At 36.7% G+C, this 24,490-nt stretch overlaps 2 long non-coding RNA genes across 2 annotated transcripts; one reads left to right on the plus strand and one right to left on the minus strand.

Annotated features, from left to right (window-relative positions):
- The first annotated feature begins 224 nt into the window (after nucleotides 1–224).
- Nucleotides 225–3,224, plus strand: LOC128086565 (uncharacterized). The gene is made up of 3 exons (XR_008209422.1): nucleotides 225–415; nucleotides 2,256–2,386; nucleotides 2,884–3,224. It is a non-coding gene; the product is annotated as an uncharacterized LOC128086565 (long non-coding RNA).
- A 936-nt stretch (nucleotides 3,225–4,160) lies between these two features.
- Nucleotides 4,161–23,742, minus strand: LOC128086564 (uncharacterized). The gene is made up of 5 exons (XR_008209421.1): nucleotides 23,514–23,742; nucleotides 22,908–22,977; nucleotides 13,619–13,765; nucleotides 10,869–11,425; nucleotides 4,161–9,380 (listed from the first exon to the last, which is right to left on the minus strand). It is a non-coding gene; the product is annotated as an uncharacterized LOC128086564 (long non-coding RNA).
- Between the last annotated feature and the right edge of the window lie 748 nt (nucleotides 23,743–24,490).

Here is a 24,490-nt window from a genome sequence, read left to right on the forward strand (position 1 = left end):
CATGACATACTTGTTCACTTCTTGTGAATTGAAAAGGAATCCCTCACTTTCATACATACAGGGTCACACTTAGTTCATTCACACAAAGTCTTGGAAGAGCAGGGAAACTCATTATGTGTCTCTACTTACCATAATACTTAGGCAGTATGTATTTTGATTTGGTTTGGTTTTCCTCTGCAGACTCTCTCCTTTATTTTGTTATTGTTTTTTTCTTTTTAGCACAGAGGTTCATTTATCCATATACAATGTGAATTTCACTATCATAAACTCCTCCTACATCACTTTAAAGCACGTGGTGCTTGTTGACAGCTTATCAAGGAAAACAAGTGCCGGCATTTATGCAAGAGGACAAGTTTCCTCCTCTGTTTGGAGAAAATAGAACTGAATACTGAAACTGCATTGAGCCAATAGTAAGGTGAGTGACATTCTTATGTATTTTTGCTATGCTCTTTGGATGAAGTGCTTACACACCACAGGACTACTGGTTTCATTATATTTTTTCTCTATCCAAGATGTAATTCTGCAGTAATAGAATGTTTTGAGTGTAGAGGAGGACAATAAATATGCTATGTGGAAAGATCAAGTTTATTTTTTGTGGGTTTTATCACATTTGAAAGAAGCGTATTAAGAAAATGCAGAATTAGCACTTCCTGATCAAACCATGATTATGTTTCATTCAAAGTTTCCTCATTTTTCTCCAGAGTAGTCATGTTCAGCTGTGCTTTTGGAGAAGGTTCTGCATTACCCAGGGCTGTGGTCCTACAGCCAGATATTGTTGATTGCTGAAAAGAAATTTTCTAATCATCTTTCTAATGCAGGGTATGGAATATAATTTATATATATAATTTTGCCTAGCAATCAGCATGTTATTTTGAAAGAGACTAAACAGGAACCAAGAAATTTTGTGATATAAGACTTGAGAAGAGGAAGCTACTTGGCAATGAGCTCCGTGAAAAGACTCACTTGTCTTTATCTGCAAGTAATACATATAGAAAGAACATTTATTAAAAGTGTGTTATGTCCATGCAGAGTACTGAGTGCTTTTACCAATACACTTGATAGTAGTTCTTCAGTTATGGATTGTAGCTGCTAATAATCATTTTAAGGTATAATTGGAATGAAAACAAGACTTCTTGTTAATCTGGCATGTGTGACAGATTATGGTAGATATGAATTACTAATCATGTTGTGAGACATCATGATTGGCTAGAGGTGTAGTACATGATGTGAAAGATGCACAGAAGTGAATTATTTCATACCTTCCTTTATAGTTTTCAAAGTGTGCTGACAAGTAACTTTTAAACATAATTAGTCTTTTTTCAAATACTAATTTCTGAATTTTTTATTTCCTAAGCAATTAATGGCATCAAATAATAAACTCAAAAGTCAATTTAAGGTATGTTAGTATTCATAATTTATGACAGTTTAGGTCTTAAGAATTGTTACTAGTGCATTCTCTTCTGGTTATGAAATCCTTCATATAGACAGAATTTGTAAATAAATATTTCATAATGCTTAATCATTGTCATTTGAGCCACTTATCTGGTGAACCTCATGATTTTTTGGGGGATTTTGAGGCCCCAATGTTTGTCAGTCAGTGAGCTTAAGTAAGTAGTGTGTGATAATCTGCTGAAGGTCAGAGATCACACTTAGCAATGTGGAAATAAAGGGTTAATTTGTGCTATATTTTCTAAACTTCCCTCTCCAAGGCTTGTGGAAACATTGAGGTGGGAATACTAAAGAACAAATATTGGGAGTGGAGAGAGGAGATTGTCTTTGAAAAATTGATACAGGGTTCAGTGTTAATAGGAATAGCAGATTCTTACATGTCCAAAGTTAGAAAAAGCTTTCAGGTATTTCATCTTGTCTTTGTATCTCTGCTTACACAAATGCTATCCTGGAAAACGCTGTAAAATACACTAAAAAATGTAGTAAATTCATGCCAGAATTAGATATGTAATTACTAATCCCAAATATCAGTCTAGCCTTGTACCTTCTATCATGAGATAGCAATCTTCCTTTTTGAATTTTGTTTCCCTACCATGAGAAGAAAGATCAACACGGGCAGTGAAAGATAATGGACACAATACAGGACACAGAATTCATGTTCAGAAAATGAACAGCTTGCCTTTATAGAACTAACATGTATCAGCCAAGTTGCTTAAGGAAGAGATTATTTTGTCCATTCACCTTTTTCCTTTTATCGTTTTGTTAGATATTTTCCAAAAAGGACCCATCTTCTTTAAAAATTTCAGGTTATTCTCAAAGCAGCAGCCAAGGATTACTCCACATGGTCAACATTGATGCAACTCAATTTTACACACACAGCTGCCAGTCACGAGAGGAAATATCTGTTTTAGGATATGCCAAGTATTAGAACATCTAGGTATCTTGTTTGTTGATTTCTTTTAAAAATGAACATGGTAATCATCACCAATAAGGGATAGAAAAGGAGGGCTGGGGAAAAATTACTACTTCTCAAATCTGTTCCTAAATCAGAGGAAGAGAGTGACTGTTTTCTTTGTTAAATTTTCTAGTTACATTTTGGGTGCTCATTTCATAAACTGGCAGAAAGATCTACATCTTGTTTTCATTTGCTACTGTCTCTGGTTAGTTTTCTTTACATGCTATTCATATCCTATGAAGCATTTCCCAAGGGGTAGAAACTGTTAACAGCACAGCGTATTTACAATCTATAAAAAGAGGCAAATGTTTCCCTAAATTAATAATTCTGCTTATTAATTAGAAAATCAGAAATCATTTTGAAGACTTTCTTTAGATGAAAGCAAATTCTTCTCTTCTTTAGTTTACTTGAAGACAGAGAACTGGTCTTTTCCAGTAATCTCAGGTCTGTCCTTCCTGTGACAGTGGATTTCTTTCCAGGACCATGGAGAGTGCTTCCACGAGCCCGGAGGGGCATCCCTCCACTTCCTGTGCGCGGAGGAATGTATTTTACTATTAGTATTAAGTATTTACAGGAAATAAAATCGGATGTGTGGATGTATGTGGATGTTTATTCATCTTCTTAAGCTGAAGACAAGACAGGTGAGTGTGCTAGTGATTTATGAGTGAAATTTCCCTCAGGGAAATGTTTTATTTTTCCTGAGTTCTGCATACACTTCATCCCTATTATTCTTTGTCTGCAATGAAGAAATGGTTTACTTAAGAATGGACGCACCAGTTTTTATGGATTTTTAAAAATAATATCCAGAAATAGGAATGTAAAATATTTTGATTACAGAAAAGTGTATCCGAGGCATCCTTTTCTCACACTGATGACTGCACACTTTGCCTGCTGCTTACCTTTGTTTGTATTGTTTACATCTCCCAACTGTGATTATGCAACTTTCTCATGGCAACAGCAGAAGTTGAACACATGGACAGAATTTTGCAGGAAGTACTTTTTGCTTTACTTCACTAGACTGGACAGGCCTCTTTTAGGATCACTAAAAATGCTGTAGCATTGAAAAATTTTGTTTAAAAACTTTGACTAAAATAAAAATGGACTCTGGAATCTGTTCCATTTTGGGGGATACTTTCCCCAAATGATTTTCCTGATAGTGTTCAAATAGTTTTAAATAGTGTACTGCAATGGTATTATAGCCCTAAAAAATAGGAAAATGTGTTAGCAGGTGTGTTCAGTAAAGTACAATGAGTTTTAAATCTGGTATAATTCAGATCACTTTTCTTCTTGCTGTTCCATTGTGATGATCAGCTTTGAAAACTGAAGTCTCCCCCGCTTCTCAATGCTTTACAAGAAACAGTTAAAGCCAATCCACAATGAAACTCCATTCAATACCTAATCAGAAGACAAATCCAGACAATATCTTATGGGAACTGTTAGTCCTCACTGTCATACAGTACTGAAATTGCTTTTGGCATTATTGTGTGATTATACTCAGAGAAATACGAGGTGTGCAGAGAAATGTTCAAATGAATATTTCACTATAACTGCCAAACTTTTTTAATTTAGATGTCGTTTCTATCTCGTATGTTCCAGACAATGTATATTTCACCACATATTCCTTAAGAAAAAGCACTCTGAGCAGGGTATAATTGATTTACGTAGGTGTCAAATGGCTGATTATTGAGAAACACACACAAAAAATACTAATTCTGAAAAAAAGTACCCCTGTCAAAAGCAAAACAGGAAAAAAATACAAGGTCTGAAAAAAACCATTTATTGTTTGTGTGTAACATAGAAAAATGCATTGCATTTGAAAACATAGGTATAAATTGATTGGTATGTGTATTAAGGTTGAATGAGAGAACCACTTTACAACGTTCCAACTTTCTTCCTCTGTATGTATGAGTGGATGTATCCATGCATAAAATATTCTTTTCAAATAAAGATAGAAATGACACACATTAGTTGCAGGTTATTAGTGATTTGAAAGGGGAGGTGTAACACTGGACTCCAATGGCAGCTGCAGAAAACATTTTTGAGGAAAAAAAGCCAAACGCTTTTTAGCACTAAAAGACAGCGGATCTGAATAAGCTCCAAAAGAATACCGGAAATTCCAGATCCTTTCCTAAAATCTTGAGCAAAAAAAAAAAAGCCTTATAGTTGCTGGCATTAAAGAAATGCTATAGAGCTTGAGCAAGCTTAATACTTCTATTAAAGACTGTCTCATAAGGATGAAACTTGCTAAAAGATTAGATGTAATCTGTTTTAGAACAGAAATCCATTTGTAACAGGATTCCTTTTTATAGTATATGCTATTTAATATTATTGATTTGGGCGTTACAGTGCCCAAAAGCATGTCACCTACTTGAAGAGCTCTGTAATTCCTTTAGTAAGATGACTGTGAAGAAGCCCCTTCCCTCTGTGATAACTGACTCTGAGGATATTACCGAGTTCAAAGAGAAGGCACAGATATAATTTTCCCCTATGAAGGCAATTTACATAGAGAAAACACAAAGAACCTCACTTTATCCCCTCATATAGGGAATATATTGATTTAATATATATATTTATAAATAAGATTTCTTCTTCTGAGCTCTTGATATGAGTTTCCTTAAGGGTTTTCTTTGTTATTCCTCCAATTTTTTTTAAACAGTGAACAGATACATAATTCTGGTTTGTAATTATTCTGCTATTTTTATTATTTGAAGAATTCTTGTCTTCCAGAAGAGGTATCTTGGAAGCAAGTAATATATTTTAACATTTTTTTTTTTAATCTTTCTTATATTTTTTTAATAAAAATTCTCCTATTCATGCCTGCTAGGTTTTAACCTTTTTTTCAGTCCAGGCATTTGCTAATTTGCTATTCTCATATACTTCCATCCTGAATACAGTTACTATTTTTATTTTTTGCCACCAGTCACATCTCATGATCTTGCCCTAAAGTGATGCTCCCTGACTACCCTGCCACTGTCCATGCCTTCATTTTATCTCCAGATCCACTTGCTCAGTTTCCTGCTATCTCCACTAATAATATCCACTTTTTTTTTTTTTTAGTTCTTTCTTTGAGAAGTTTATCTTCAAAAATGCAGCAAAAAGAAACTCTTTGCATTTATAGGTTTAAAAAAATGTTTCCTCTGTTCAGTTCTCTAACCAGTGACCCTTAAATACCTCATACAGGCAGCACTGTGACATTTAGACTCCTCAGGAGCGGGTGCTGGCACAGGTGAGATTATCACAGATCTCCCATCTAGCCCTACTTTCTTATGTTTCTGTATTAGAAAAATGATAAGATATTTATAAAATCTGTTTATCAAGTTGTATTTCTTCGTGAGACTGTGTTAACAGTGGCCTGCATTCTTCACCATTGTAGGACACTGTTTGCCAGGAAAGTGAAGACCCAGATAAGGAAAACGGGATTCTAGTATCTCTCTCTAATTCAGGAGGGAGTTTGAAGCTTTCATCTGTCAGCTTGCCATGCGTGAAGGTTGAATTACATGAAATAGCAATCAAAAGTACTCCTATATTAATCCTTCAAAAAGAGAACTTAGACAGGCTTTCTCAATAAAGATCAATTTCCATCATACTGTAAAACAACTTCCCATCTACAGAAAATTAACTTAGACCTATCTTCAGCTGGCCAAGTCAATTTCAAAGTTAATATCATTAGCAATGGCAAAATAATGGCAAAATATTACTAAAAATAGCAAAGTATAAACTAAGTAGAAAACAAAACAACAGCAACAGGAAAAAAAAAAAGCAATGCAACAATAGACACAAAAAAAATCAAGGAAAAAAAAAAAACAAACCTGAAACAAACCTGAATGGCCCAAGTGCTATAAAAATACATCCAGGGGAAATTCAAATTAAGTGATCATACTCTAATTATAGAGATAAAAAAAGAACTTATGTCCAGTTCTGTGCTAATTATAACATATATATGTGTGTGTAAAGTTTTTGATTAGGTTTTGCGACTCAGAAGGATGACTTAGGTTTTCTAAGGTGAATTTTTTTTTTGTTTGGCCAGTCAAAAGTCTGCATACTACATACAACTCAAATTTATCTTTTGTCTGGTAGTAAACTTCATGAGGGAGTGAAAGGCGCAGTGGCCACTTTTTTTGCCCATGTATGATTGCAAGTCTCTTCTACTTACTGTTTTTCATGTCTGCTTAGGTGAGACTATGAACAATGTGCCAAAGGCATCCTGGCCATTTCATTTAACTCTTCACAATCAATATTGATATCTGCCAAGGCAGTAAGAGGCAGTAAGTTTCAGAGTAATATTGAGAGCCTACGGGAACCATATGAAGAAACTTGAGGATTGTTTTATTTCAGAAATTAAAATAGAGCATTAACGTTACCACTTCTGGCTGACACAATAAATAAAGCAGAAAGACACTTTAGAAAGAGTGCCAGACTGGAACAAGCAGACTGAATGCATGAAACTCAAGAGTTTCTAAGTAGCCATCTACCCAGCCTACACTTGACTAAAAGAGAGAAGCATGTTCTCTTCCCTCTTTGTGCTGTGGAGACAGGTAGAGTGTCGCAAATTGATATCCTACCTTGGATGTCTGAATATCCTTCTATAGCCCTGTCTCTTGTTCTTTTTCTGTTAATCAATATTACATATCTGTTTGTACAGCTTTATTATAATGGCAATAATAGCACATGGAGCAAAAATCAACTCTTCTTTCAGCACAACAGATGGACAACTCAAGTTGTAACATTTTGAAGTACCAGTATAAGCAGGTTTGTGCTTCCTCCTTGTCATTGATAATTTTTTAGTCATCAAATGATAGTCAACTGGCACAAGAAATAATTTCTCCTCTTGCTTCTTACAACTATTTTCACTATCCAATGCTTTTGTTATTCAGAAAGTGAATAATAAAATATAGCCAAGCATGTGAATCAATTAGCAGAAATTTAGAGATTTAATTTTTAAGAACGATTATTTTTTTTTAAGCAAAAAGCTTTAGGATTATTTATTTTTAAAGTAAATTCTCAAATTTATTAATTTGAGTCATTAATTAGTATCCTTCTATGCCTGAGGTTGTTGCAACAAGATTAGCACTGTCTGTAAAGATCTGGAATATCAGTTATTCCATTTATTTCTTATTGATACTATTTCATTTATTACTTATTGATACTGTCTTCCATCACATTCATCTCTCATGTATACTGAAATTGAATGAAATTAATTACAATTGAGGACACAAGATTTCTACTACAGTTCAAGAGCACTACTCAATTTCAGGTTATTAATATTATATTTCAGATTTTTATGTTGGAATTTCTAGGGACTTCATTCCAGATTTATGCCAGAGAATAATTGCAAAAACACAGCATAAGTAATTTTCATCTACATACCAATACATCCTGGTTCTAAATCTCATCATAAATACTATATTCAATATATGTTATTCAAAAACTGCACAGCAAGTAAATTTTTCAATGGCTAAGTGCATTAAAATGCTTTCTGTAAAACTTTCTTTTAAAGGCACATCAATAAGACATTTTGCTACTGTCAAATAATGCTTCTAGCACTATAACCATTTCAGGAAAGAACCCAGTATTATTTCAAAAGGCCATATTTTCAGTTTTAATGAGTATTAAAGATTATATTAATACTATCCTACAAGTTTGTTGACTTTAAGGGACACAATCCTCAACTAAGTGTTGAAATATTACCACCACCACTGTGGTGATAGTAACTTTGATGGAATCTGGTGGTTCTGGGATTGAAGTGAACAAAACTCCTCACTTCACCATAAGCTCTGTAACCTGGCTCAGTTTTTGATCCTCTCCACAGTGAGGCAGAAAATCTTCTATTTCCTTTAGAAAAAGGACATACAAGGAAAAGTCCTGTTACATAACAGCCTCGGTTGTTAAAATGAGTTGGACTATACTTCGGCACCTCCTGAAATTTATCAGTATTTTCCTATTCACATAGAATTTTATGGATTACAAAATCCCAGATAGAGTTGTCAAATTACTGTGTATGAGTCTATAGCTGTATTTTTTCTAATACAGACACCAAAAAACAGTGCTGAAGACAGACAGCTGTACAGGTAATATAAGTGCTTGCAGATATTCCTATCCATAGGTGGAGACATAGATCTTCCAGGGACCTGTATGAATTTCATGCTGCAGCTTGGTTTCAGAAGAGCTGAAGTAACACGTTCTTCTTTGCTCTACAGGAATGACAAATGAGGTGATACTGACTAACTCCTTTTTTCTTCACAGAATTCATCTCATAGTTTGTTTTAAAAAAAAAAAAAGTTCCAGTGCTCAAACATGTCCTATTTCTCATCCATCCCACGAGTTTTCTGACCAGAATAAAATGACAGGTTTGTATCATATCCACTTCACATCTTCAACTTTGTAAGGACTTGTTACAGTTTTCTCAGCCATCACATATTTTCCTTCCTCTTTTCTGTTGCCCTGTTTGGTCCCAGGCTCACAAGTCACATTGGAAATAGTTCATACTTATTCAACAAGATGCAGACACACTGATATTGCAATCTAAAGCTTTGATAACATTATATTAGGTGGTAAAATAAAATTTAAGTCTAAGATATACAGCAAAGACCAAGAAAAATTCAGATGACTAAAGCTAATACATGTGGGCTTGACAAAAGCTAATACATACGGGTTAATCAGTACTGTGACTTTTAAAACTATGAGATTTGGTTATAGGAAAGAGTTTTCATTCTTTTCTGCTAAAGACTAGAAGAAACTGGCTCCTTCATCTGCCATCAGAGCTTGATAATGACTGGTAAGTTGCAGAAAAAGTGAAGTGTGACTCCATTACAAATACAATAGTTTCTTTTTACCTCCTTCAATATGTAGCACTTAATTGAATACCATATACTAACATTCCAACATTACCAGCTCTTTTTCATGCACGGTTGAAATGCTTCGTGACCTTGCTACATCAATCCTGATCCAGAATTGGCTGATTTTCCTAATTCAGTCTCTGTAAAAGCCAAACAACAATATTTAAGACAATAAAAGGTTAAAAGTGTTCAAATTTTCACTACAGATATGTCATAATAACTGCACATACTTTTGTAACTAGAATAGTATTCAAGCATGGGGAACCAGACAGTGAATGAAAAGTAAATGCATTTAATAGACAAGTGGGGGGATTTTGCCTGAAAGGGTATGGTGTTTTCTTCTTGGTATTTTGTTGACACGGTGATCTGCTGTATCTGTCTTCAGTAGGTGGCATGGTTGTTGATGAGTATGTGTTAGAGCGAGTGTAATCTACTTCTAGAGCTAAGGTTTAGGGAAAAGTCCAGAAGCTGTAAGTGATGGTTACCATTTATTCTCTTCCACTGTGACACTGACACAAATGCTCAAGAAAATGATTTTTTGGACATAGCAATGTTATCTTTTTGCAGACCTGCCTTCCTTTTTCCCTGTCTAAATTTCTCTTTTCAGACTGACTCACTCTTTCTACTTAGCATCTGTCCACAGAGGATATTTTCACTCTTGCTTTAGGCTGGTCTTCATTTTTGTGATTTTATTGCCAAGAGATATTTTTTGCTAGAAGTCACGTGTATATGAGATTTTGCTGCATAACCAACCTATTTAAAACCACCAGTAACAATAATAAAGGATAATATAAAATGGGAAGGAGGACTGAAGCAAAAAATGTGTCTTATTTTGGTAATGTATTAATGTATCTATTTTAAAGTAAATTATCTTCCAAATGTAATTCAGTTTCTCAACAAAACAGAGTAGAGTATTTTTAAGCAAAAAAAAAAAAAAAAGGAAACACACATGACTTTTGGAGACTGTCTGCCAAAATTTTACAGTCAAGTGTAGAATCCTGAATCTGGAAAACAATATATCTTTGAAGATAACATAATAAATTTGTAAAGTATGTCACACAACAGATAACATTTATGCAGCAACTTCATTTCTTTGCATTCCTGCATAAATGAATCCAATTGTTACTAAGAGTTTTAAAAGTGTGTTTGTAATTTAAATCCATCACAGCCATATAGCCAACCTCTTTGTATATCAACCTTCCCACACATTACTTAGGATCTTATACTAAATATTTATCACAAGTTTAAGTATCTAAATTTAATAGTAATAACAAGTTTAAGTATCTAAATTTACTGGATTTGTATATTTGTTGTGCTGTGTAAAGAGTAGGTACGAGACCTGAGGCTGATAGAAAGCATTATCTTTGTATCTTAAGTGAATTGTGTTATAGCTCTGCTCAGATAGAAACAGTGACAAGTGCCCCACTCCTTAAAAAAGAAAAGCTATCTTTTTCTCACCTGAGTAAATAAAAAAAATATATACTATTATAAGACACAGTGAAGGTTATGCAGAGGTAAATGTATAAGTTGTCTGTGATGAACTGTCAAATGTAAAATAGCATACAAAGGGACACATTTAATGACACTGACACATTTAATGACACTTTAATTTTGGAACAAACTCTTACAACATTTACACTGCTGAGAATCATGAAAAATACAGAAAATGATAAGATGGCTTCTGAAAAAGAACAAATAATTGCAGTGAAATTATCCATCATCTTTCAATATACATCATACACTTGTGACATAGCTTTCCACAACGCACCCATGCTAAAATCATGTATTTATATAGACTAAATGATTCATGTTTTACCATCAGCTTATTACTCCTTGTTGTTACAGAATTTGGTTGGAAATATGTTATTCTCATCTGTGGTCACGTGGTTCCTGTGACAATGGAAGTACCAAATAGTTTCTGAATGTTTGTGTTACAACCTGGTTAAAGGAGAATAATCCTTCCTTCATCTCATTGTCTTCAGTTTCTTTTCCTCGTCTGCCATGGAAGTTCCAGAACTGCAAGAGGTAAACATTCTCACTTGAAAATAGGCAGAAATGTTTGAGCATGTCCTCTCAAGATGTCTGTCCTGCATCTGGGTACTTCAAGTGGCAGGTATACATTTCCTTTCCTTGCAGCTGTAACCAATACAGAGCTGTGGCAATAAAAGCTGGACAGACCACCTTGCTGAGGAAAAGATGGAGAGCATAAGGGTAAATTGTGGTTATCAAAGAATCCCCTGCCAATTTTGCACCAGAGGGAGTTTCCCAGGGCAAGATCACCACAGTTCTGTGCCTCTTTCTCCCCTGAGCACTTCCTCATCCTTCACCATCAGCCCTAAGTCCCAACTCAAGCCTACAATTACTGTAAATGACTATGACTTTGGTTATTGCTTTGCATTTTGCCTAACCGGTATAGACAGGTTGCAATTGGAAGCCACAAGAAAGCTGTACACTCCTTTTGATTCTGAACAAAATTTTTATTTCTGAAGCAAATCAGAACCTATGTCAGTAACTGTGCTGGCATCACAGCTTGAGACGACAAAGTCTTTTACCTCCCATTAATCACACCTCATTGCTATTCTAAGCCTGAGCTACTTTGGAGAGTATGTTTGAGTTTGAGTAAAGCAAAGAAGCACTGACAAAAATGTAACATTAAGAATTACTTTAAAATAATTGATAAATCTTCACTTCATATAACTTGTGCAAACACTGCAATGTGAAACTGACTGGAGCTTGAGGGATTACAGCAACTATATTTCTAGGAAGCACTGTTGAGTTGGCTTTGGTATTTCTCAGTAGAGAAATCATCTTTTGTATTATTTGCAATATCATATACTTTGAACTTTCTGCTTCTTCACAATTGTTCTCCACCTCACTAAGCTAAGAGAAGCTCATCGTTCTCATTCACTCTTCCTTTTAGAAGAAAGGCAGGCACGCAGAAAAATAACTCCTAATAAATGCAGAAGTACTTGATTCTCTTTTCAATGCTGAACAGAAAAGACACGTTTTTTTTTTAATTCAAAAAGCACTGTTTGTTATTCTTTCCCTTTGGCTCTTATTACACATACTTACGGCATCTGACAGCCAGAAGTTACATTACTTACGGTCTTTTGGAGCTTGCACACCTTGATAGCTTTTATATCCTTTTAACTAAGTGTTCTTAAAAAAGAAAGCTGCCCATTTGTTAACAGGACTTCATTTCTACTAAATGAACATTTTTGGATCTGCAAGTGTTGTCTCTCTATAAACCTAGCTCCTCCTTGCAACCTTTTTAGAGTCTGGAGACAGAGGAGCCAGTTGGGTTGACCTCAACTACTTGTGCCAAGGGTGTTGCCAGGGATGACCAACCACTCCAAACCAATGCTTTCTCTCTGCTTTGTATTCATGCCTTTGCTGGCCTGTGCCCAGTCTTCAGCCCTGTCTATAGTCATAAGAGGCCTTCAGACCAAGAGAACATGACTGGCTGTCTCAGGAGGATGGGTAGAAGCCACAGTTCCTAGAAGCCAGAGAAACTGAAAAATAGTTCTGCTTCATTGCTTTCTCGTGATTTCTCTTCCCTGGTGCTCTGAGCAACAATTCTAGAGCAAGAGGGAGGACAGAGCTGTGCGGTCACAGAAGTGCTTGCAGGAAAGATACTTGCAAGAAGGTCTTGGAACACAGCAAAAGCAAGAGCTGGACTCCTTGGGTGGCAGTGAGCTGCTAGAAAAGCCCAGGGGCCTATGGAAACACACTCTGAAAAAATTCATCTTTTTTATTTTTTTAATGCGTCAACATTTATTTGTGTGAATCTTGCCAGTAGTAACACTAACAAAAAGGAAAAAAAAAATACAGTGAAGGTAGATATGTAACATTGCTAGAACATTATTAAACTAGGCATACTGAAGAACAAAACAAACACTGCGTATGTTCAGCATGAATTTTCCTTTTTTTTTTTTTTAAAGTGTATGGCTTCTTTCATGCCTTATGTGTTCAGATTTCTTTTGTTGCTGTTTCAAGGCTACCTAATAGCATCTGTCTTACATTGTTGCATTTAAATCCAATTTTCACTTATTAAATACTGTTAATGTCCTGAAGAGAAGGACGTCAAGAATAGAAAATACATTGTCCATATGATCACTAAAATGACATTCATATACTAATTTTCAATACAGTCTGCATTTCATAAAAATGGTTTTATTAATAATAGAAGAAAACAAAAATCTGATGAAAATAGAAAGCTAATAATTATGTTATGACAACATAAGCAGGTGTGTTGAGCTAAAACTTATTCTGTAGACTGCGTGTGCTGTCTAATTTGTCTGATGAATACTTTCACAGTGAGATAAAAATAGCAACAAATAATTACATGATTATGAAGAGCCACAGGGCAAACACCTACCTAGAAGTTTGAAAGTGGCTTCCAGCAGCCATGAATTTGGCACACTTCACCTTCTGCTACCTTTTCATGGATGAAGCTGGTTCACATGAAGCTTGGTAACATCCATCAGCAGCTCTGAGCTCCCTGAGTAGACAAACCTTAAGTAACCTAGGAACAAATTTAAAGGGGCAAAGTAGATGTATCCATGCATATATCTGCACATCAAATCTATGCTGGGGAAGGTCATTAGCTGCTCCAAAGTCCTGTTCTGTTCTCAGTGATAATTTAAAGTCATATATATAAGGCATATCAGAATAATGTATATTCCAGTTTTTAAATGTCACTAGTTAGAATTTCAAATTTTTTGTTCCTGGTGTCCTACAGCCAGCACAGGAAATGAGAGGTGACACCAAGAATTCCTTTCATATCAGAGAAAACTCCATTGGAAAATACTTGTTTAATGCTTCATGCACTTCCATTTTAAAATTCCTTCCTTAAAATATATGTAAAACCCCTCTAAATATCTCAACAAAATGAATTTATATAAAAGAAAGATTCAAAATTTAGACTTATGATTACATTATATTCACAATGTAGACTTAATCTTAAAACTGTTTCTTCTTCTTTTATGTGTTGTGTTTTCCAAGCAGGTGCACAGAACATCACCAGACCAGCTTTCTTAGTAACACCAAAGTAATGCTAAGTCTTGGTTTTATTCTTCAGAGGTATTCCTTCACTTCTCTGACTTCAGCTCCTCAGGGCATCAATAGAACCCACTACTACTTATTTTAAGCTTGTTTTTGATGTCATAGACATGGAAACTCTATGCATCAGCAGCAGTTTTATATCCTTCCCCCCAGCCAGGATCAACATTCAAAACTCCTAGAGTAGTCTAAATCCAGTTTTAAATAAACGATTTGTTGCAAGCACAATAAGACAACAAAGTTCAGTAGTAAGGGAAGTACTCCTGGATTTGAGGGCTTAGGTACAGTGCCTGTTCCACAGAGGCTTTTCTAAATGCCTCAGACAAGTCATCTAATGATATCTATGCAACTAAGTATGCTCTGTGAATATGGACGTTAGCATCTCTGTTCTTTGATATCCCAACTCTACTGGAGCTGGTAAAACTTCCTGATTTTACTAGGGTGCTGTTAGCATGCAAATACTAAAAATCAGATGTACAATAATTTTTCAGAGGTAAGATCCTCTTTCAGAGTCCAATGGTGTTCTGACAGTTGAGATCATTATAGTCTCAAGCAGAAGTTCAGAAAGCATATATGTACATATGCACACACTTTTATGAACAATAGAAAGACCCTCACTAAATTCTGATCCAAAAAAGGGAACTATCTCCCCTATGAAGAAATGCTAAGTGAACTGGATCTGTTTAGCCTTGAGAAAAGCAGACTGAGAGGAGACCTGATCCAGGTCTATAAATATCTAAGGTGTGGGGGGCAGAGCTGCGAGGCCGGACTCTTTTCAACAGTGCGTGGAGACAGGATGAGGGGAAACGGCCGGAAACTGCAGCATAGGAAGTTCTGCACAAATGTGCACAAGAACTTCTTTACAGTGAGGTGACGGAGCACTGGAACAGGCTGCCCGGGGAGGTGGTGGAGTCTCCTGTGGAGATATTCAAGACCTGTCTGGACACCTACTTGTGCGACCTGGTGCAGGGAACCTGCTTTGGCAGGGGGGTTGGACTCAATGATCTCTGGAGGCCCCTTCCAACCCCTATGATTCTGTGATTCTATGCAAAATGTGCTATATATTAATTGCATTAATATAAGCAATAATTTGAATAAACTGGAAATTTAATATCTAGCAGTGCACTTTTTACTCTTAAATTCATTATTCAGTGCTACAAATTACTTAAGATATCTTCAGAATTCCACTTATGCTTTGACTGTCATTATTCTATTATCAGTGCTGTATTTGCAGCTAATGAAAACCTGGGGCTTGGATAACATTCCACTTCTAGCTTCTGCCCACATTAGCTGCTGTAGCAATATGTTTAACCACAGCTTATAGAACCTTCTTGGCAGGTATTCTCACCACCTTTGCTTGCAAGACAAGCTGTTGAGCCCAGTAATGGTTTCACAGCTCTGATGAGGTGAATTAACAGCCTATCACAGCTGACACCCACATTGCTTCCCCCTTTCCTGCCCCAACACTAGCCATTCACTCCTGCCTACAGCACAGAGCTAACAAGGTGTTTCTGTGAGCCAGTTTCTTCCATTAAGCAACAAAAAAAGGAAATTTTTTTCCGTTGCAGGGTAAGTTATACCAATTAACAGAAAAGCCTGTTGATAATCCGAGCTGGAACAAAAAAGGGAGGGGACTTGAGATAACAGGAACATATAGATGAGGAAAAACAGGAGAAAGAAGCTGGGCAGTGAGGCTTTCTTGGCAATTGAGGTCACTGTCAATCACTATTAACTCTTGCCTTCTGTGTGTTACTTCTTTAACATAAGTACAAGCTAAAAAGATCAGAGGGCAGCATAGGCATGTTCCATTGAGTGGTTTTTCTCTGAAATGTGCTTGGTATCTGCTGATGACTCACATCTCAGTCACAGTCTTTGATTTCAGGGTCTTTTAGTGCAGCCTATGACCAGACACCTGGGCTAACAGCAGTCTTGACAGATTGTCCTCCAACTGCAGGCACAGCTAAGGGCACAGGTATCCTGCACCCAGATGCCAACCACCAGCATGTAGCAGTGATTGTCCTTAACTGTGTGGCTGGGAAGCACTGGGATGGACAGGAATTGATTTTCTTTGAAAAAAAGTAACAAAATGTCTGTAATAATAAAAAATAAGTAAGTAAATAAATAGAAGCTGTCAGATTTCATATTTAAAAGTCATAAATAATAGGAAATGTTTAGTCAAGCAGGTTCTGTAAATAATAGCATACTTTAAGAACTGTAAAACCAGTGGAATATCTGGTTCACTCTGCTTAGCTTCTGGCATAAAAAAAGTTAGCTGAGAGCAAGGTCAAGGAGCTACTGGACCAGCCATGCTCACATGGCTGTGGTAGATTTCCAGGGAATGTTGCTGTTCTATTAGTTACAGCAGTGACCTCTCCTTGTAAACATCTGTATCAGTGATGGTAGACAGGTGAAAAACTTTCCAAAACATTTTCAGAAGTAGCAGTAGTTTTTTTCTATTGCTTGTTTTCAGGCTAATCCACATGTGGTATGAAATTATATATATCTTTTAAAATCCATGTGAAGCCTTCTTATGTCCTGACACTTCTGGTATTCCACATCTCAAATTCTGGGCTTAATTCCCCATTACGCATAACTTAGGCTAACTCTGCCTCATGTGAAGAGACAGCACAGTCAGATGTAAAAGCTGAAAAAGCTGAGAATAATACCTTTTTTTCTGACTGTTTTTTCCCAGGTGAGTTATTTGAGGTTTTCTGAGTCACTGAGCAGCCATACAAGTGCCAGCATTGCCATGAAGGAGTCAGTGGTCACAAGCGCTGGAGAAAGGAGACCTACCCATCCTGAAGTACCTGGAGATGGCTGTGAAACTACACAGCTGCATGCCAGCCCATCACAGGTAGTTATGTGGCTGTAGGTGAATCAGCACAAAGTGAAGTGACTAACTCTCAAGATGCTAATTAGAGTGTCATTAAGTAGCGCTTGCAGCTGCTAATGACCTGCAGTGCAATGACAGATAAGACTAGCATGCAACACTGTGATGAGCAAGATGAGGGTTTTTCTAACTGAGTGCTCTCAAGTACAAACAACCTGAGAGAAAGCATAATGTCACAAGTTTCTGGAACCTTTGTTACTCTATATAACTATTATAAACTTTGGCAAAACAAGAACAATTTTTAAATAAGAACTGAAACTAAGAAATCCTAAGAATTCCTTCTGGCTTTCTGTAACATTTCCCTTCCCAACCTGTTTGAAGCAGGATTAGTAGGGATAGGAATTCTAACTGTGGTATTATTTGCTGTCAAGCTGACTAAGTTGTTTAGCTACTCGGTGCCAGATCTTCCATCTGCACCCTTGTGTGATTGCAGCAGCTGCTGCCCAGCTGTTTGCTGGCCTTACCTCTGCCTACTGATTAAAAACGTGCATTCCCACAGAGAGAGATTTGGTGGTACCCAAAAGAGCTTGGATCTCCATGAAAGTTTGTCAGTTATCTCAGCTATGCAGCAGAGCAGTGCTTACCCCAGAGCTGTGAGGTGCCCCTTATTGAAGCCTTGGGCAGACCTCACATCAGTGAGAACCTCTTCCATTTTTTAATATCTAAAATATATACATTAAAATAGAGGGCTTATATCTCTTTCTCTAAATCATCTATAAATTATTCTGCTCCAAGTAGGTAAAGAGAGAAATAATTTCCTTGTTATATTCTCTTAGTCATTTTCTAGCAAGTTTAATGTTCCACCTCAGAAAAAAAAATGTCAGAATATAAAGGATATCTTTCACTATCTGGTAAGTGAATTTTGCAGTGCTCATACATTCTTCACTACAAATGCGTGTTTCAGCAGGAAACCACATGAGACAAATTAGATTTCCTGTTCTGCTCATGGAGAAGCAGAAGGCTCCTGATGCGTCTAGCTAGTAAAGAGTTCTTATCTACCCTTATGTACGAGACACAACTCAGACATTAAATTCTTCAACAGTTCTCTCTCTGAAGACTGATGTGAATGGGTTGAATGACATCAAATGAGTGCTGTCCACTTCTGGAAACTGCTTGTTGCAAAACATATAGCTACCAAAGTGCCATAAATTTGCAGCCTTGGAAGCTGAATTTAATGTCAGGCAACTGTATTTGAACTCTAAAATAAAAATCTAAATATACAACTATAAGTTAAGGTGCTTTTGTAAGTCAGACGGAGAGCTGCTCGTAGCCACATTCTTTTGCCAAGCAGAAGAGTTGAACTCTCTTATAGCAACAGCATCTTATAGCATCATGTAACTCCAAGGAGAATCTCAAAGCAGTTTACTTTTCTGTTTCATGTAATAACTTGATGAAAAGAGAGGACTTTTGTTATGATTTAGAATGAAACTTGTAACATTTTGGAGGTTAATCTCAGCAATGTGCATGAAGCGCTATAAAACAGAAAGCACTTTTTATGTTCAACTCAAAAAGATAAAAAAAATACCAAAACAAAATATCACTTATGCAATTTGTCTTCACTGATTTGTTGACAATTTTTCTTTAAAAGAAAACAAAGAACAGATTCGAACAATAGTGGGACCCTCCACAACACCTAAAATCAGTTGGGGATAGCTATGCTTACAAGAACAGTGGTGTGGGGTTGCTCCCCACAAAGTTTAAATTTCATTTTTAAAAATCAATTGCATTTGAAAGTTTCCAACTATATATATATTTTGTGTGTGTGTGCATTTCCACGTGATACTGAAGTAGATGGGACTGTGTAGGAGGAAGGATTAGAATTCAAAATAATTTTGATAAATGGGAGAAATGGTCAGTAATCAATAAGATGAGATGCAATGAAGACGAGTACAAATAATCCATTGAGGCAAGAGAAAATCAAATGCATAAACACAAAGTTGAGAATAGCAACAGCATTGTAGAAAGAGAACTGGGTGTTACAGTAAACCACATATGGAAAATGAGTCAACATTATGAAGCTGATGCAAAGATAGAAAAATTCATCCTGGGGCATTTTAATACATGTGTCATATACAAGATACAGTTACTAATTGTTTTTCTTAACTCACCTCTCTGAAGCCTTAGTTTGGTGTAATTTAATAGGCTAATACAAAAAGAGGTTTAAAAAAAAAAAAAAAAATTAAAGATCTTTAGGAGATAAAGAATAATTAAAAAAAAAAAAAAAAAAAAAAAAAAAAAAAAAAAAAAAAGGATGGATATGCTTGTTCTAAAAACTAAAGCCTGATGGCAGCTGTGGCAGTGTATGATAACCTTCCAACATGTAGAATGTTCCCATAAACAGGGATGCTGCTGACTGTTTTTCGTGACGCTGAGAACAAAACAAAAACAAACAAAAAATTGACAGGTGTCAATTGCTGAAGGAAAAACTCAGACTAAAATAGGGAAAACTTCTATAGACAGAAATAGATTGTAAAGATGTAGTGTGAGTCTCCACCATTTAGGTTTTAAGAACAAGTTAGAAAAACAAGCATTAGAGGTTCTTCATTCCTTGGAAGTGGAGAAAGGCAGTACGAACTCTGCGGTTTTTTCATTCCAGCTACTGTTGTTAATAGTATCAAAGAAACAGAAATCTTGTAACTTAAATGACCTCTTTTATTTTGATACCATATGTTTTCATAACAATTTCTAACAATGACTTCACTTTTTTATCTACAAAAATAATCATAGAATCATAGAATGGTTTGGATTGGAGGGGACCTTTAAGATCATCTAGTTCCAACCCCCTGCTATAGGCAGAGACACCTCCCTCTAGACCAGGTTGCTCAAAGCCCCATCCACTCGGCCTTGAACGCTTCCAGGGAGGGGACATCCACAACCTCTCTGGACAATCTTTTCCAGTGTCTCACTATTCTCACAGTAAAGAATTTCTTCCTGATATCTAGTCTAAACCGACCCTCTTCCAGTTTTCAAAACCATTTCCCCTTATCCTTGCTTCACGCATGCGCCAGTGGCCTGCTCCCTGTAAGTACTAACATCTGCAGAGGGGTTAGATCTGCTGACTTTGAACCAGTCTCTCAATGTAGCTTAACATGTCTCCTGATGCCTGCACGTCTTTTATTCCACATAATTATCTTTATTTGGATTTATTTCTGGCCACTTGCAACTAAGGTTTCCCCACTCAGCCTCTCTATACACATCAGATCCAGAATTCAGTCCACGACACTTCCTGCTAACATCACTGGCACTGCTTTTACCTCCAGGTAGACTTATGTGTTAATTGAGTAAATTATCTGATGAAACATGTTTGAAGTTTTTGTCATCCTACTGTGGCATACTTTAATAGATACCATACCCATTTTAAGGATCTTATTTTCTTAAATACTTCTAGTTTTGTGTTTTTATGTCTTTGGACACAGGGCAATTAGGATCAATATACTAATCTTCACTATCTTGCAGCTACTGTGACAGTGAGATTCAGCTGTAATTACTTCTTAAATCAAATCTCATTTGTTACTCAGAACGAAATCTCTAGCACACCAGCAAAGCTACCTACTGCCTAAAGCAGACATTTGTGGTAACACGAATTTGCTACTTTTACTGTGACATATGAGCCGTCAATCTTGGGTAGCTGAAATAATCTGTTACCACTAGCTTACTTCCATTTGCGTCTTCATTCATTTCTTCTTTTACAGTGGTTAGTCTTCCTCCACCAAATGCACTGACACTTGCACCCAGACAGAAATGGAGTCTCAGGCTCATTCTCAATTTTATCACCTGAGAAATTTCATTAAAGCAAAACTATCATAGTGAAGAGTGAAGATTAGAAAACGTATTTGAGAATTTGAAATTTGCTTGATTTGCTCACTTTCTTTTCTAGAGATCAAGGGCAGAAATTCCACCTCACATTTGTCTCCCACACCTATTGTATTTGTGGACTTAAATTTACAGGTATATTAATTGATTTTGCTGGACAAGAAGCAGTGTAGTTACGGGCACATTCTTCATGCAGCATGTTTTGCATTTATTATTACCAGATTTGTGCAGAACTCAGCCACTGGTAGCAAGTATAACATTTGGTTTGCATGTGAGCATGAACTGCAAATTACACAGAGCATAGGATATCCTCTTTATTCTTACTGTGTATTACAGGCGTATAATTAGTCATCCCAGGTTAAACTGAATCCCAGTTTCTGATCTTCTGTTACTCTGTAAGCTGCTTGCCCTGTTTCACTGCAGGTAACATTGGATAAGGAGTATCCCACTGTTACTGAAGCACTCAGCAGCTTTCAAAAGCTCATATAAAGTACTACAGAACTATCACCACATCCATCACCACAGCCTCTGCATTCTTGCAAAGTCTTTGCAAGACAAACTGAGCAAAAAGCATGTGTCTGGGCATGACAGTTGTGCTTTCAGTGCAGATGCATGCAGACTTCCTGACCCAGAGGTGTCATTTCCTGCAAACAACTGGCTGCATAAAGTGAAACAGCAAAGCTGAAGTTACATCAGGTTCAGCTTTCAGTGTAGTCACATAATGTCACTGACAAAGACAGGATTCCTTAGAGTGTCACATCTGGCTCTGTGAAAAGAGTTCTGCCAGCACAGATGAAGCAGTTGAGCACTGGAATGAGATTTTTAGCAGTTAAAAGTACAATATTAATGGCTGATTTGTGATAAATTCAGCCTTTTTTTTTTTTTTTTTTTTTTTTTTTTTTTTTTTTTTGTAAGATAATGCTAATACATCTTGATCAACGTACAGGGGAGGACAACTTAGTCACATGTTGACCCAAAGCATACTTCCGCAATGCTAGTGCTCTCACAGCGTGTCAGGATTGGAAACACATCAGTAAGAAGAACATTTTTTGAAACAAAAGTAATCATTTTGTTAAGTGGTAATAGACTTTTTTCAGATACTTTTTCAACAGCAGCATCACTAACTGGAAAAAAAAGTCACTCTGTACATTCAGCTCTGCAAGCTCTGTATCAAAAAGAAAGATTAACTGTGTTGCAAGCTGTTGTAGACTGTGGAAGACAAAACCACTGGTCAGGTGATTTGGTAAGATGTGGGATGCACAGCTCCTCAAGCTCAAAAAGACTTTGGGTAAGACTTTCTTTCAGTTTCCAAGCACACAAAAGATTGCACATAGGAAAGCACGCAGTAGAGAACAGTCATCTTCTTAAGGTATGCATGTTAATTCCATGCTGGATAATGTGAGTCTGGATATTGAAAATGGACATCTTTGATTAAAGCTGGATAAGTAAATTAAAGGCTGCCCTGGAATTGATAAGCACATTTATCCTTAGATTTGTGGCAGAGTAGCTGGGCAGCAGCTTGACCTGATGTCCTGAGTAATGTCAGATGGATTTTGTTTCTATATCCTAAGTTAAAGTTCACTTCTACATTGACTGATGTGAAGTTCATTAATGGTCAGGGTTGATATGGCAAAGGAGTGGGGAATGAGGGAGCCTTGTCTAGACTGAAATTATTGCATTAATTCTGTTAAGAAAAAAATAAAGGATTGATTCAGTGTCTCAGATTGAATTATTTTCTAACAATTACTGCTGCATCATTATGATATGAAAAAATGCTTGGGAAAACGTCAGGCAAAAATCAGGTGCAGTGGGTACAGATGTGGTAGGAGGAAAGAAGAACTTTGTGTTTCAGGCTTGTGTAAGTTAGGGTCATGACAGTCAGAACTGAAATATTCATTTTTACCATTGGCTTTCCTGGCGGGAGCATTCTTGACCCAGTTCTGTGCTGTTTGGAGTCCCATAGGCTGATGCATCTGCAAAGAAATGACACAACAGACAAATTCATTCCTTGAATTCCCATGGCGGTTTTGATAATGTTTTCCACAGACTCTCAGCAAGTCAAATACCTCTGAGTTGGTCCACTTGGGATCACGTGGAGCAAAGCCTAGGGAGCGAGCTTGCCAAACACATGATTTCCCCTGTGGCTCTGATCCAGGCTCTGTCTGATTGGTAATGCTATGCTGTCACTGAATTCTTCGAAGCTACTGTTTTTGGAGCCAAGATAGCTCACAACAAAACACTAGATTCCAGGAAGGGCCCAAATAAGAGGAAAAATATGCACCCGAACCTGCATATACACAAGGAAAGCAACTTCCTGGAAACATTCACCTTCTATGACAAAACAGCACCAAGAGCATTAGGAGAGAACAAAAAGACTGGCAAAAGAAACTTTGGGCTGGCCAAAGAAGTTACTTCAGAAAAGCAGATATCTGACACCTGATCTTGCATAATCCTGCCAGATTAAAATTATTCCCTCATTTATTTATGTATTCTTACCACCAACACCTACCTTACATCAGAATGGTTTTATACCAATCTAGCATTTTGTGTTTAAGGGCTGCAGCATTATCAATCCAACCAGCTGCCCTACAACCAGATTTACAGATTTCTGAAGTTTTTCTGAAGCCACCGTCTCATTCTTGTCTCTGCTGCTTACAGCTGCTGGCCTCCCAGACCTTTCTGTCCAAATGCAACCTATGTAAGTACTGGCAGATAGCGGAGAGGATAACCAATGAAACTGGAGCATGCAGCCAGCTGTCTCACCCTCCCCCTTCACGCCCCCATCTTTTTCTTTTTTTTTTTTTTTTTTCTTTGTAAATATATTTAGGTGTTACTCTGTTCAGTGTGACAAGCCTTGCTGTGCTCAGCAGAGAAACTCCTAAAAGTTTAGAAATCTAAAACTGTTTGGTAGGCACAAAATCAATGCAGGCACTAAGGTATATTTTAGAGAACAAAACAAGAGTGACAAAAAATAGGATATAATTTGAGACTAAAAAGAAGAAAAAGAAGAAAGAAATGCAAAAGGAAGGAGGGAGCAGAAAATAATGGGAAATACAAGATTCAGGGAAGTAAGTACAAAGAGGAGAAATCTGGGAAAAATGAAGAAAACAAAATCAGAGTACTATGGAAACTCATCAAAAGAGAGAAAGGCAGAAAATTTAGGACTGATAAGAGAGAAAATTGTACATGTGGATACAGAGATGGGAGAACTAAAAAATTAAAACAAGGAGCTAAATCCCCACTGGTTAAACAGAACACTGGGAGAGGTGCCAAGCTGAAAGTCAATTTTATTAGTTTGGGCCCTAGTTCAAACTATGCACCCCCTTCTGATGTGATGCCTGAGCTATACCTTTCCAGGATCCTTACCCTTCATTGGGCCTCTGCTAACGCAGGTTGTACTCTGTTTGCAGATATCAACACAGTTTGAGCCTGAAGGGAAGTTGTGATGAAAACTTTTTGCTTAATTTTTCATTTCTGACACTTTTC

Source organism: Tympanuchus pallidicinctus, unplaced genomic scaffold (genome assembly GCF_026119805.1).
Source record: "Tympanuchus pallidicinctus isolate F22 unplaced genomic scaffold, pur_lepc_1.0 scaffold3, whole genome shotgun sequence".
Classification (NCBI taxonomy): domain Eukaryota; kingdom Metazoa; phylum Chordata; class Aves; order Galliformes; family Phasianidae; genus Tympanuchus; species Tympanuchus pallidicinctus.